This window comes from Toxorhynchites rutilus, chromosome 2, assembly GCF_029784135.1.
Source record: "Toxorhynchites rutilus septentrionalis strain SRP chromosome 2, ASM2978413v1, whole genome shotgun sequence".
Taxonomy (NCBI): domain Eukaryota; kingdom Metazoa; phylum Arthropoda; class Insecta; order Diptera; family Culicidae; genus Toxorhynchites; species Toxorhynchites rutilus.
This window is the reverse complement of record NC_073745.1, coordinates 151610057-151622069: the sequence shown is the minus strand read 5'-3', so window position 1 is coordinate 151622069 and position 12013 is coordinate 151610057.

Below are 12013 nucleotides of genomic sequence, written 5' to 3'. Positions count from 1 at the left end.
TATGTCGCAATAACGATTTTAAGTAATACGTGTTTGAAATCTCTCAATGAATCGTTACATTTTTCATAGAGTTACCTCTCTCTATAGACATTGTCCTATGTCAAAAGTAACATAAAAAATGGATTATACATGCGATTCAACTTGAAAAACTATATATAACGATTTATCGTAGGACTAACCGTTAGTTCTATGACAATTTTCTATAGTGAACAAAACTACCACTTTTCACGGAACTCTGAGAACAACTATATCGGTTTGGCGTGGAATGGCTGCTCATTTAATATTATATCCGGCAACATTTTTTTTAATTTTTTTGTAAAATTTTCATATTTTGTAACTGTAAGTTTCATGTTCGATATAATCAAACTATATCACCAAGGCGAAAAATTCATGCTGGTGTTCCACAAGGTTCTTGGACCGATTATCTATGTTATCTACACAGCTTATTTCCCGACCGAGCGGAACTTAATGACTACAGCGGCTTCAAAAGACTCAGTTAACGAAACAAAATGTATCCACGTATCCACGTTCACACTAAACCAAAACATATGTTCTCAAATCAAGTTCAATGGATTTGCAGTGCCACAATTAAATGAAATAAAATATCTCGATGTACACGTAGATCGCCGTTTAGCCTGGAAGAGGCATATAGAAGGAAAGAAAATGCAACTGAAGATGTGAGCTATTCAAATACATTGGCTAATTGGGATGAAATCGAAATTCAAACAATTACTATATAACTACATGCTGAAGTCTATTTGGCATTGCGGCGGCCAATTATGGCAAGTGGCTTGAAAAAATCACATGGAAATTATCAAAAATTATCGAAAGAGTACAGAAAAACATTGATAATTTGTAGATTTTCAGTCCAAATGATCTCCTAGCAGAAAATTCAGAGAGTTTCTATGGACCGACGCAGAGCTCAACATGTTAATACAATCATCATTTTTAGACTACCGTAGACCACAGTCATTTGAACAGTTTGATTGACCACCTTTGGTTTTTATCAAAAGCGGCGGCGACAACCTAGAAAGACATCTCTGCGGTAAATTATTTGATTGTGTAAACGTGAACTATTAGCCGCTCGACGAAACTACATCCTATATTCGAATATCAATTGGCTGTGGCGGAGGATGCTCCTGAAGTTGCTTAAAAACCTTAAAAAGTAAACAAAATGGGACACACAGTGCGTCAAACTCAACAATCACAAGCAGTGACGGGAGTTCTCCTTCATACTAGCATACTAGAACTAGCATCGAGAGATCCCAAAAAGTAACAGATCTGCTGCTCTAAGCGATTGACGTAGGAAGGACGTTTGCGTTGACGTTTGCTGAAGGATGAATTGATAAGCACATTTTTCAAGAGTTTTAAAATGTTTTAATGTATGAGAGCAGACCTCTCTTTCTCTCAGACTGAACGTCAATTTGGAACAGTACAAAGAAAAATCCATACAATGCCAAGCAAGGATTGAACCAAGGCCGACTGGAATGAAAAGCTGTTTTACACGACTGCACTATCCACATAGCCATTGGTGCTGTGATAATATTACACCACATTATAATGAAGTTGGATCTTAAAAGTATAGGGGAAAGTAGGTAAAGACGGACACCATAAGGTGTACTCTCAATTTCTACACATATATAGCTTTCATGATCGCAGTTGTTGTACAAATTGAAACTTCAGGTCCTTTTCTATCATAATTACCATTGATACTAGTAAATTTATTCCAACATTGATGTATTCTGGGTCATTGGAAAAATGCATCGAAATACTATTTCTTCAAATGGTCGGGAAATACGGACATCTGGAATGGGTAAGACGGACACTAAGGTGGGAAAGATGGACACTTACGGAAAAGTTGTAGTTTTTGTACGCATTTTAGTGTTTTCAGCATTGGGGAGTGTTCATGAATTACGCTACGATTCGAAAGGCTACTCATGTTGTTCGTGGACAGTTTCATCCTTGGAAGGGAACGACAGAAGAGGTCAAATACATACACTCCATGCAAAAATTTCTGGATTTTTGCGGGCCATTGTCCTCGCAAAGGAAGGAAAAGGATCTGAAATAGCCAACAACCTGTCCACGCATATTTTAAATGACCTCCTAGGAAGACGATAATTCATTTGTAAAGTTTAATGATACACTTAAAATTTTTCAAAACGAAAGTTCATTTATAAAGCATTAAAAACAATTCATCGATGGTTTAAGTTCATTTGAGTATTTAAATTAATTCAATTTTCAGTGGGAATAAAAAAAACAAGAAAAAAAGGACAATCAAGAGCAGTTCTGACAAATAGTTGCAGCAGAAGTAAAGCATTCAGCGTGGAACCATGAAAGGCATTGTAAGCATATTGTCCAACCTGTTCCGAAATCTGAATCAGAAAACTGGCTTCCGCATTTCTCGCATAGATTATCAGACGAGGTGTCCCCTTTGCCCTTATTTTGCTTAGGCTTCTTCGAAGAGCGTTGTTTTTGTTCTTTTTTTATGGATTTAATGTCTTTCGATGCTTTCGCCTTCTTCAAAGTGTCAGCGTATTGAGCAGGTGTTATGTCAGCTGCCTTTTCTGCTTGGCGTTTTCTCTTCGTGACTCTCGGGGTGACCATTTTCGGTAACGGAAGTATGATCGACGGAGATATTTCAAACACCGGGTTATTGGCCGTTGAGATGCTGTCCGGTTCTGCGAAATCAGCCATGATGTCTTCGGGAAGCACTTGAACTTCTTTATTCTCACAGGAAATGCGATTTACGGTCGATTGACTAGGCGCACCTTCAAGATGCAATCGAAACGTCTCTTCTTCACGAAGAATCTCAGGATCGGGTTGATCAGTCACCGTGGCCGGGCAAAGTCATCATCGGAAAAAAATTGCGATCAAATGGCCAAATTCCTGTTTTTTCGAACCCATTCTCAGCAATTTCCGTAGTAGCCGCCTTGATGAATGCAGGTTTCATGAGCTCGGCAACGTCATATTGGCTGACGACTTTACCTGGATTCTGTTGTAGGAAACGCTCTACTTCCTGTGCGTAGTACGTCTTGAAAGGTGCCATAAAGGATACATCAAGCGGTTGAAGTTTGTTGCTAGTGTGAGGTGGTAAAACTAGAACCTTAACAAAGTTAGCTCTAGCTTTCTCGGTAAAAGCTAGGTTCTTCTTGTGCGACGAGTGGCCATCAATTATGAGCAAGACAGGACTGTCTTCAGAAGGTTTTACATGCACCAAAAAGTGATCGAACCACTCATTGAATATTTCGACCGTCATGTAACCCGATGCATTACAGGCAAATTTGCTTCCACGTGATGCCCCTTTCTTCAAAGCTTCGTGCATCCGCATGCGAAGAAAAATGAAGAACGGCGGAAGGTGCTGTCCGGTTGCGGACATGCACATTACTGCCGTAGCTGTTTCTCCGCGTTCCGCAGATGTAATACCACCAACCTGTTTTTTTGCCTTTCAATGCCGCTACCTTAGACTTCTTCGGAGGAACCTGAAAGAAAGTATAAATAAAAAATTAAACTGATTTTTGAACTAACTACAATGCCAAAACAAATACTAACGGTACAAACACTAGCGTTCAAAACACGATCTGGCGTCAATTTGGGATCTTTCAGCGCTTCTTCCAGCAAATCGTAAAACGCAGATACTGCTGGCTTATTAAAACCTCTGGCTCGGGCGGCAGAGGTAGCTTCAGGTTTACGGAACGACAATTTGGGATTTAGTTTCAGAAAATTGCTTAGCCAAGCTTTTCCAGCCATCTTGGCAGACTTGTTGAACGGGTGTGGCAATCCATTTATTTTGGCCAGATCAAAAGCAAGCTTTCGAACATTAGTCATCGTTATTCCATAGAACCTCTTTTCCAAATCCAACAGATGTTGTACCAGCTCCTCTTCTTGTTGAGAATTGAATACGGAATCAAGAGGTCCTAGCCGAGTTGATACAGTTGGACTTGTGAGGTGGCGAATCAGTGTGGATCTTGGAATTGCGTATCTTCTTGCTGCTGTCTTCACCGGTGATCCACTTTTTACAGCCTTAATGGCTTGTTCCAACTGCTGAGCGGTCCATGACTGCCGGTTACTCTTGCGCTTGTAATTTGTAGGCATCTTTATAGTAAAACCAAAAAGTTTTGTTAAATACCCTAGGAAAATACTAGTGTCCGTCTTTCCTTACCTTAATGTGTCCGTCTTGCCCGAACTGGCAGCTTTTTTTTCGAATGACCGTAGCTCTTCCTATAAGCGTTGAAAAACCTCGGATTTATCACAGGATAGTTAATGATGGACTAAATAAACACTTACCCGTTGGAGGAACACGTAGAAAACAAAAATTCACGAACTTTTCGCTATTTTCTACGGAGTAAAAATTACATCGAATGGTGCACCCGCGAAGATAATTTTTTGTTTTGTTTACAAGCTTGACAGTTCGCTCGCTGGAAATCAACAGTGTGTCTCGAAAGTATTGATACACTATTTATTAAAATTTTTTAGTTAATGAAATATTAAAAGTGTCCATCTTACCCGCAGTGTCCGTCTTTACCTACTTTCCCCTACATGGAAAGTTTTCTAAGAGTAATGAGTAACAAACGTGAACCTGTATGGCATGTGGCAAAGTATGCGAAAAGATTTCATGCGTGCTTATTTGCAATGTGTCTCTCGTTTCGCTCTCTCATAAAGCTCTTATACTGCTATGGCATGTATATTATACAAATACCGTAGCAGTAGAGTAGTGCGAGGCAAAGGTGTGCACGGGGCAACAGTGCGCATTGGCATTTTTGAAGCAAACGAACATAAAATTTCGACAACAGTGCATTCCTTTGATACATTATTACACCTGCAGCTCACACATTTAAACATGATACATTTCATGAAAGTGATAAAAAGTTATAAGGTAAAAAGAGTTTTGCGATGTTTTGATCTAATTCTCTCAATTTTGGGGATGACGATTTACTTACCTAAAATAACTGGAAAGTTCCAAACTACACCGTCAAGCAAACTTTCATTCTATAGTAGATGATAGTGCATATTCGTTTTTGTGAAGAAGTTCAAGAGCTTTTTTTAAAAATTCGATTAGTTCAAAAATGGCTTGTGTTCATTCATAGCAATTCACAAGCATTTGTTCATTCACCATTTTACAATGCAAATGCATTTTAATAGAAATATAATATTTTAGAACAATATCTCTATTATTTTCGTTTTAGTCAACTGTAAAATATCAATTTCAAAACCTCGAACCAGCCGTAGAACTGTGGAAAACCAATGAAAAATAAAAAAAACAATTGAAGGAATAAATCAAATTCATGAGGCGAGGAAACCACTAGTCGATTTGTTTTACTTTCATTAGGCCATGGCCTAGGTCTGAAGTTTCCCTTCTACAAAGAATTGAAATTTGAAGCTCGAACGATTTAACATTATTGATTCGAATACTCAACAACGGAAGTACCTTGCCCTGGAGATATATATATATATATATATATATATATATATATATATATATATATATATATATATATATATATATATATATATTCGCGATAAATAGCGAGTTGTCCTGTACAAATTGTTTTCAACACAAACTTTCTGTATATTAATTTCCAAATGAGAAAGTATAAAGTTTTTTCGAACTTATCCAATTGTTCGCCATTATCATCCACCGAGAATCGCTTTGATTGTGATCATCAATGCGCGCCGAGGTGCTCACACAGCGGCGAAACCCATCCCAATGTCGAACTGGAAAAAAAATGTTTTCTCTGCTTTTTCTTACTGCGAACTGCCCTGGTAGTTTGGTACTTATTTTTATATGGAAGCAATGCCTAAGGGCGAACGAACTTGACACATTATGATATCGCCTTTCTTCACCTTGGTTGGGACGGGTTGATGCTGGTTAACAGTATTCAAGATAAATATGTGATGTTTAACAAGTTTTTCACTTCTTCGCTGCCACACGAACAGCCGTTTCATTTATTTTTTTTTTATTTATTCTGGACCCACCGTGTCAATGGGTTTCTAATGGCGTTGATGGGCTATGGAAGGCCAACTAATCAATAAAAAGTGCTTTCGGTGCTCTTGTAGTACTCGAACGAAGAGAACGTCCCGTGTTTATAAACTTCATTAGCAATTACGTGACAAGAAATTTTCCGAGCCATTTTCGTAATCGGTTTTATTTCCGGGAAAGTATATAAAGAAAAATTGGCTTTATGTCCAGTCATGACCGGATTCTTTGTCTTTACTCCTCTCGGCGGGCAACATAGAAGAACTTTTTCTGCATTGATATCTTTTTTTATTATTTTCAAGTAAAGTGGGAACCGTAGAGAACTCCGGTAGTAACAATTTTATAATCGGCCATATTTTCTGAATATACCTGTTGCTTTCTATAACAAGTTGCAGTACAATGAATGTGAAAAATGAAAACATGGATGTTACAGTAAAATCACGATCTACAGCGTGCTGATCGCTGCTCATTTTGTTTATTATGCATCTGTGCTATTTCTCACAAATAGGAGCCAAGTACAAATAATGCAAATTGTGCAAAACAAGGCTTGATATTGGGGTGGCAGTGCGACAGCGTTTTAAATATTGCACGTTAATGTTCATATATAAAATAACTACGAATTCAGAACTGTTAATTATGCTTAGTAATATTTCTTAGATGAAGGCATGTCAAGAATTGTTCATGCCACTGCTAAGGAGAGGAAACAAATGTTAGTTCGACATTTACTAAAGGGGGATGCAAAGAACTCTACGACCTCTCATAAATGTCTCGGGAATTTAGAAATGTGTTACAACGGAAGGTAAGCAGGTGTAACTGGCACTGCTTGTTATTATTAAAAATTATATTACTTTTTTTTATAGAGGAGAGGAACGCTCTTCTAGCCATATCTGGGAAGGGATAACCCAGACGTCGAGTGGGGATCGCACCCTCAAAAACCAAGCCTTCTACTCGTAGCCTCATTCCCCCCGGGACCACATCTAGGCGACTACTTCAGGGGACGGCTGTGCTCATGCTGCGTCACGGCCGCTCTCGTGGGGTACTCCGGTGCTCCAGATCTCGCTGTGGTTCATCTTTTATAGTCAGGCGTTATCCGCACGCAGGTCAGTCCTCCACTTCCGCTGTAGCTCGGACATGATGTGGACGATTGCACTGTTCACTGCGTGCCAGGTGCCCTCGTCACGACACATTTCCTCTACGATGTTCCCAGCATGAAGGGTAGGCAGCCCCTCGCGCCTTGTGGTGAATCTTGGACATACAAATACGACGTGTTCCGGTATTTCCTCCACATCTCCACACTCCGGACAAAGAGGCGATCTTGCATGTCCAAACCGGTGCAGATACCGCCTGAAGCAGCCGTGCCCAGACAAAAACTGCGTTAGGTGAAAATTCACCTCTCCATGTTTCCTGTTTACCCAGCCCATTAGTATCGGAATAAGCCTGTGCGTCCATCTGCCGTTTTGAGCCGCATTCCACTCTTGCTGCCACCTAGCCATCGACTCTGCCCTCATTAGCTTCCGGATTCCTCTGGTTCCCCTCCTCATATAGCACTCGCTGTCTTCCGTCAAGATGATGTTGATAGGGACCAACCTGGCTATGTCTGTTGATATGGTTCTGTACGCACTCGCGACTCGCATCGCCATGAGCCGGTACGTACTATTCAGTCTCCTCGTGTTCCGCTGAGTTTCTAACGCCGCGATCTAGGTTGGACCCCCGTATCGTAATGTCGATGAGGAGACACTAGCCAAAAGGTGCCTCTTGCTGCTGCTTGGGCCCAAGTTGTTGGGCATGGTTCGTGTCAGTTCATTGATTGCCTTCGTTGCTTTTTTACAAGCGTAGTCGACGTGACTGTTGAAGTTCAGTCGATCATCGATCTGCACATTTTAAGTCTCGCTTCGAGGTTATCGAGTGCTCTCCAATTGTGATTTCTGCACGTTGCACCGCCCTGTGGTTGCTGACAAACAGCATTTCCGTCTTGTGGTGGGCTATCTGCAGTTTCACACTTTGCATCCACCTTCCGATCATGTCTATCGACTCGGTCGCGAGCATTTCGACCCGTTCCAAGGATTCTCCGGTCACGAGAATAACGATGTCATCCGCGAAGCCAATGACCTGGGGCAGATTCAGTTTCAGTACGCCATCGTAAATACTGTTCCAGAGCGATGGACTCAGGATAGAGCCCTGCGGAACTCCAGCCGTAGTTTTAATCTGCGCCTGGTCCGTGTTTGTCTAGTACACCAGCACACGGTTCTCGAAGTAGCTACGAAGTATCTACCGTGGATCTACCTTTCCGGAATCCGAATTGACTATCGGACAGTCCACGAACTCCCTTCGTACATTCCGTCAACCTATTGAGAATGATTTTCTCCAAAAGTTTCCCCAGAGTGTCCTACAGGCATATGGGTCTATACGATGCTGGATCACCCGGCGTCTTTCCTGGTTTGGGCAGTAGTACTAGCTTTTGTACCTTCCATCGATCCGGAAAGTAGCATTCGTCTTGACACTTCTGCATTGCTATCCTGAACATATCAGGGAATGCTAGGACTGCCGCTTTTAAAGCTACATTGGCGATTCCATCTGGACCAGGCGCTTTCTTCGTTTTGAGGCGTTTCATAGCTGCAACTAGCTCGTCGTTCGATACCTCTCTGCGTTCGATTTTATCCTCATCTTCTCCATATGGCATGGGTGGCCAGGTCGTTGGGTCGTGCTGCGGAAATAACCCTTCCACAATAATTTTTAATTTTTCGGGACACATTTCGGAGGGTGTCGTTGGGCCCCTGAGCTTCGCCATCACCACTCGGTAGGCATTGCCCCATGGATTGACGTCCACGTCCCGACATAACTTCCTGAAGCAATTAGATTTGCTCCGCTTAATCGCCCGTTTAGGAGTGGATCTAGCCTCTCTAAATTCACTCTCCGCTCTTCTCTGGTGTCTATGCTTGACCGTTGGAAGCGTCTTCTGGCGCTAAGGCAGTTGGCCCAAAGCACGCCAAGTGTCTCACTCCACCAGTAGGCTGGTGGTCGCTTATACCTGGGTTCCCTTTTTCTTGGCATTGTTATATCGCATGCTTTGGCTAGCGTTTCCGTCAGGTCATCCGCGTCCATGTTCAAGACGCTGCTCTCCACGCGTAGTGCTTCGATGAAAAGATCCCTGTCAAAGGTTTTTGTCTTCCACCTGCGTGGGCATGTCCTAGTTATCCGTACTGCCACAGAGTGTCGTTGGCCAATGATATAACGGATGGCTTAATGATCACTGTGGGTGTATCCTTCACATACCCTCAATCTCATTTTTGTCATTAATGACGGACTGCAGAAAGTCAAGTCGATGATGGACTCTCGGTTATTTCGGCGGAAGGTACTAGTGGTACCCTCGTTGCACAGGGTAACATCCAGCTTGGCCAGAGCTTCTAGTAAGCAAGTCCCTCTCGCGTTGGTGCATCTGCTTCCCCAATCTACTGCCGCATTGAAATCCCCTTCTATAACGACTGGTTTTCGTTCGGCGAGCTCCTCGGTGAGGACATCCAGCATATAGTGGAACTGGTCCATCGTCCATCTGGGAGGTGCGTAGCAACTCGGTTATCTCGGCGAAAGGTACTAGTGGTACCCTCGTTGCACAGGGTAACATCCAGCTTGGCCAGAGCTTCTAGTAAGCAAGTCCCTCTCGCGTTGGTGCATCTGCTTCCCCAATCTACTGCCGCATTGAAATCCCCTTCTATAACGACTGGTTTTCGTTCGGCGAGCTCCTCGGTGAGGACATCCAGCATATAGTGGAACTGGTCCATCGTCCATCTGGGAGGTGCGTAGCAACTCGGTTATCTCGGCGAAAGGTACTAGTGGTACCCTCGTTGCACAGGGTAACATCCAGCTTGGCCAGAGCTTCTAGTAAGCAAGTCCCTCTCGCGTTGGTGCATCTGCTTCCCCAATCTACTGCCGCATTGAAATCTCCTTCTATAACGACTGGTTTTCGTTCGGCGAGCCCCTCGGTGAGGACATCCAGCATATAGTGGAACTGGTCCATCATCCATCTGGGAGGTGCGTAGCAACTGCAGATGAAAATTCCGTTGATCTTTGTGATCACGAAACCCTCGCGAGCCCTCGAGACTAACTCCTGAATGGGATATCGGCCCATGACCTGGATGGCGGCCATTCCCACTTTATCAGTCTCCCAATTACCGTTACCGGGGGGAATGCGATACGACTCCGCGATAATTGCGACATCACATTTTGTTTCTGTCGTTGACTGCCACAACAGTTGCTGTGCGGTGTCACAATGGTTGAGATTTTTATGGGTTATCTCCATCACTGTTGGCTTGCCCTCGCCTGTTTGTACACAGGGCAATTAAAGTCTCCCGTCGTATGGTCATTACTGTCCTCTTTTTCGCAAAACATACACCTTGGCTTTCCCTTGCAGTCGCTAACAGTGTCCCTCTATTCCGCATTTCCTGCACAGTTTGGATCTTTCTGGCCCCAAGCAGCCTTTCGCCAGGTGGCCGAAGTTTAAACACTTGAAACATCGATCCAATTGCATTGGAACAGGCGGAACGATTCTAAAACGACTCACAGCCCAGCAGACGTTTATGCTCTCTAGCTTCAGGAACTTGTTCGCTGCGTCCGTTGGGAGACGAATCGTTGCGGTCTGCGTCCCGCGATACGCATTTCTTAATCGGATTTTCATCGGAACTTTGCCCACGATGTTTTCCTCCAACTTCTGACGCAGGTCCATCTCGGTAGTGAACAGATTGAGGTTCCTGCATTCAATCGATGACTCGGAGGATAAGGCTCGCCTTTGCCTCTCGCCCGCCGAGGATTAGGCTTCTTGTCCTTTGGCCCCTGATTCTTTTCTTCATCTTTCTTTTTTTTTTCACCGTTTTCTCTTTTCTCTCCCTCTCTTTTTGCTCGTTCACTAAATTTTTCTTGTTTCTTCTCGTGACCGTTCTCCAGTCGTTTCTTTTGCTATCGGTGCCGCTCTGGTCGTCACTGTCACCCAGCTCTTCGCTGTTACCCAGGGCGGCACTATCGCCTTGATCGCCGTATTCGTGGTCGTCCTTGCGTTTTTTGAGCATTTCTTCTTCTGCTGGTGAATTTTTTTTTTCTTTTTTTCCGAACGGTTTCGAGGGATCTTTGGCGTCACCTGTCCAGCTGCAGCTCTTTGCAACGCTTCTGCGAGTGTTTTTTCGGCAGTGTTCGTCCTTTCGACGAGTCCATCGTGCTCCTTCATAGCACGTCCCAAGAGAGATCTTATACCCGACACCCTGGTCTTGATCTCTTTATGCACGTTGGGTTTGTCCTGCACGAATGTGTCTAGTTTTTGACCCTCATCATGATCGTGTTCAGAATGCTTTCTCCAGTCAACTCTCCTTCCTGGGTTAAACTACCGCTGGACTTTGGCAGGAACAGGGGATTGTTCCCCCGACTCTGCTGGGTCTCGGGTATTACTCCATTACTGTCACTAGGACCTGGTGTTACCACTTGTTTCAGCTTGTGGCGATCGCAGCAGCTTTTTACTACTAGCGAACGCGTTGGCTTGATCTCCTGTATCCATCATACTGTTTCTTCGTTCTTCGTTGGTTTTGTTGGTTGTCTTCATTTTGATTGGGTCCCAACTCCGGGCCGCTATCTCCGCTTGTTGTACATAGTCGCCTTTTTGTGATCCCATGGTTATCTATGCAAGCAGTGAGGCCATGCAGGGGTTGACACGGTCCTTCATGGGGACCGTGTTCAGAGCTGGATCAGCGCAAGTCAGGAATCTGACATCTGATGCCTAGTACCTAGTGCCTGAGCCAAGACGAGCATCGAACGTACCCGAAGACTAGCCAAGTTGTTACCGGGACGGAGGCAACCGCACTATTACCCCACCGCCGTTTCAAGAAGGTGTCACCCTTCCTTACTCAGGGAGCAGAATAGCACGACTGTCAGCCTTTAGCGTCGCATGTTGTCCGTTTCCATGTCATATCCGTTTTCCATGTCATACCAGTATGTCGTAATCAGGATCTTACTGACGTCGATCCTGATGTGCTCGGCACTCCTCTCGCTGCTCCTGTA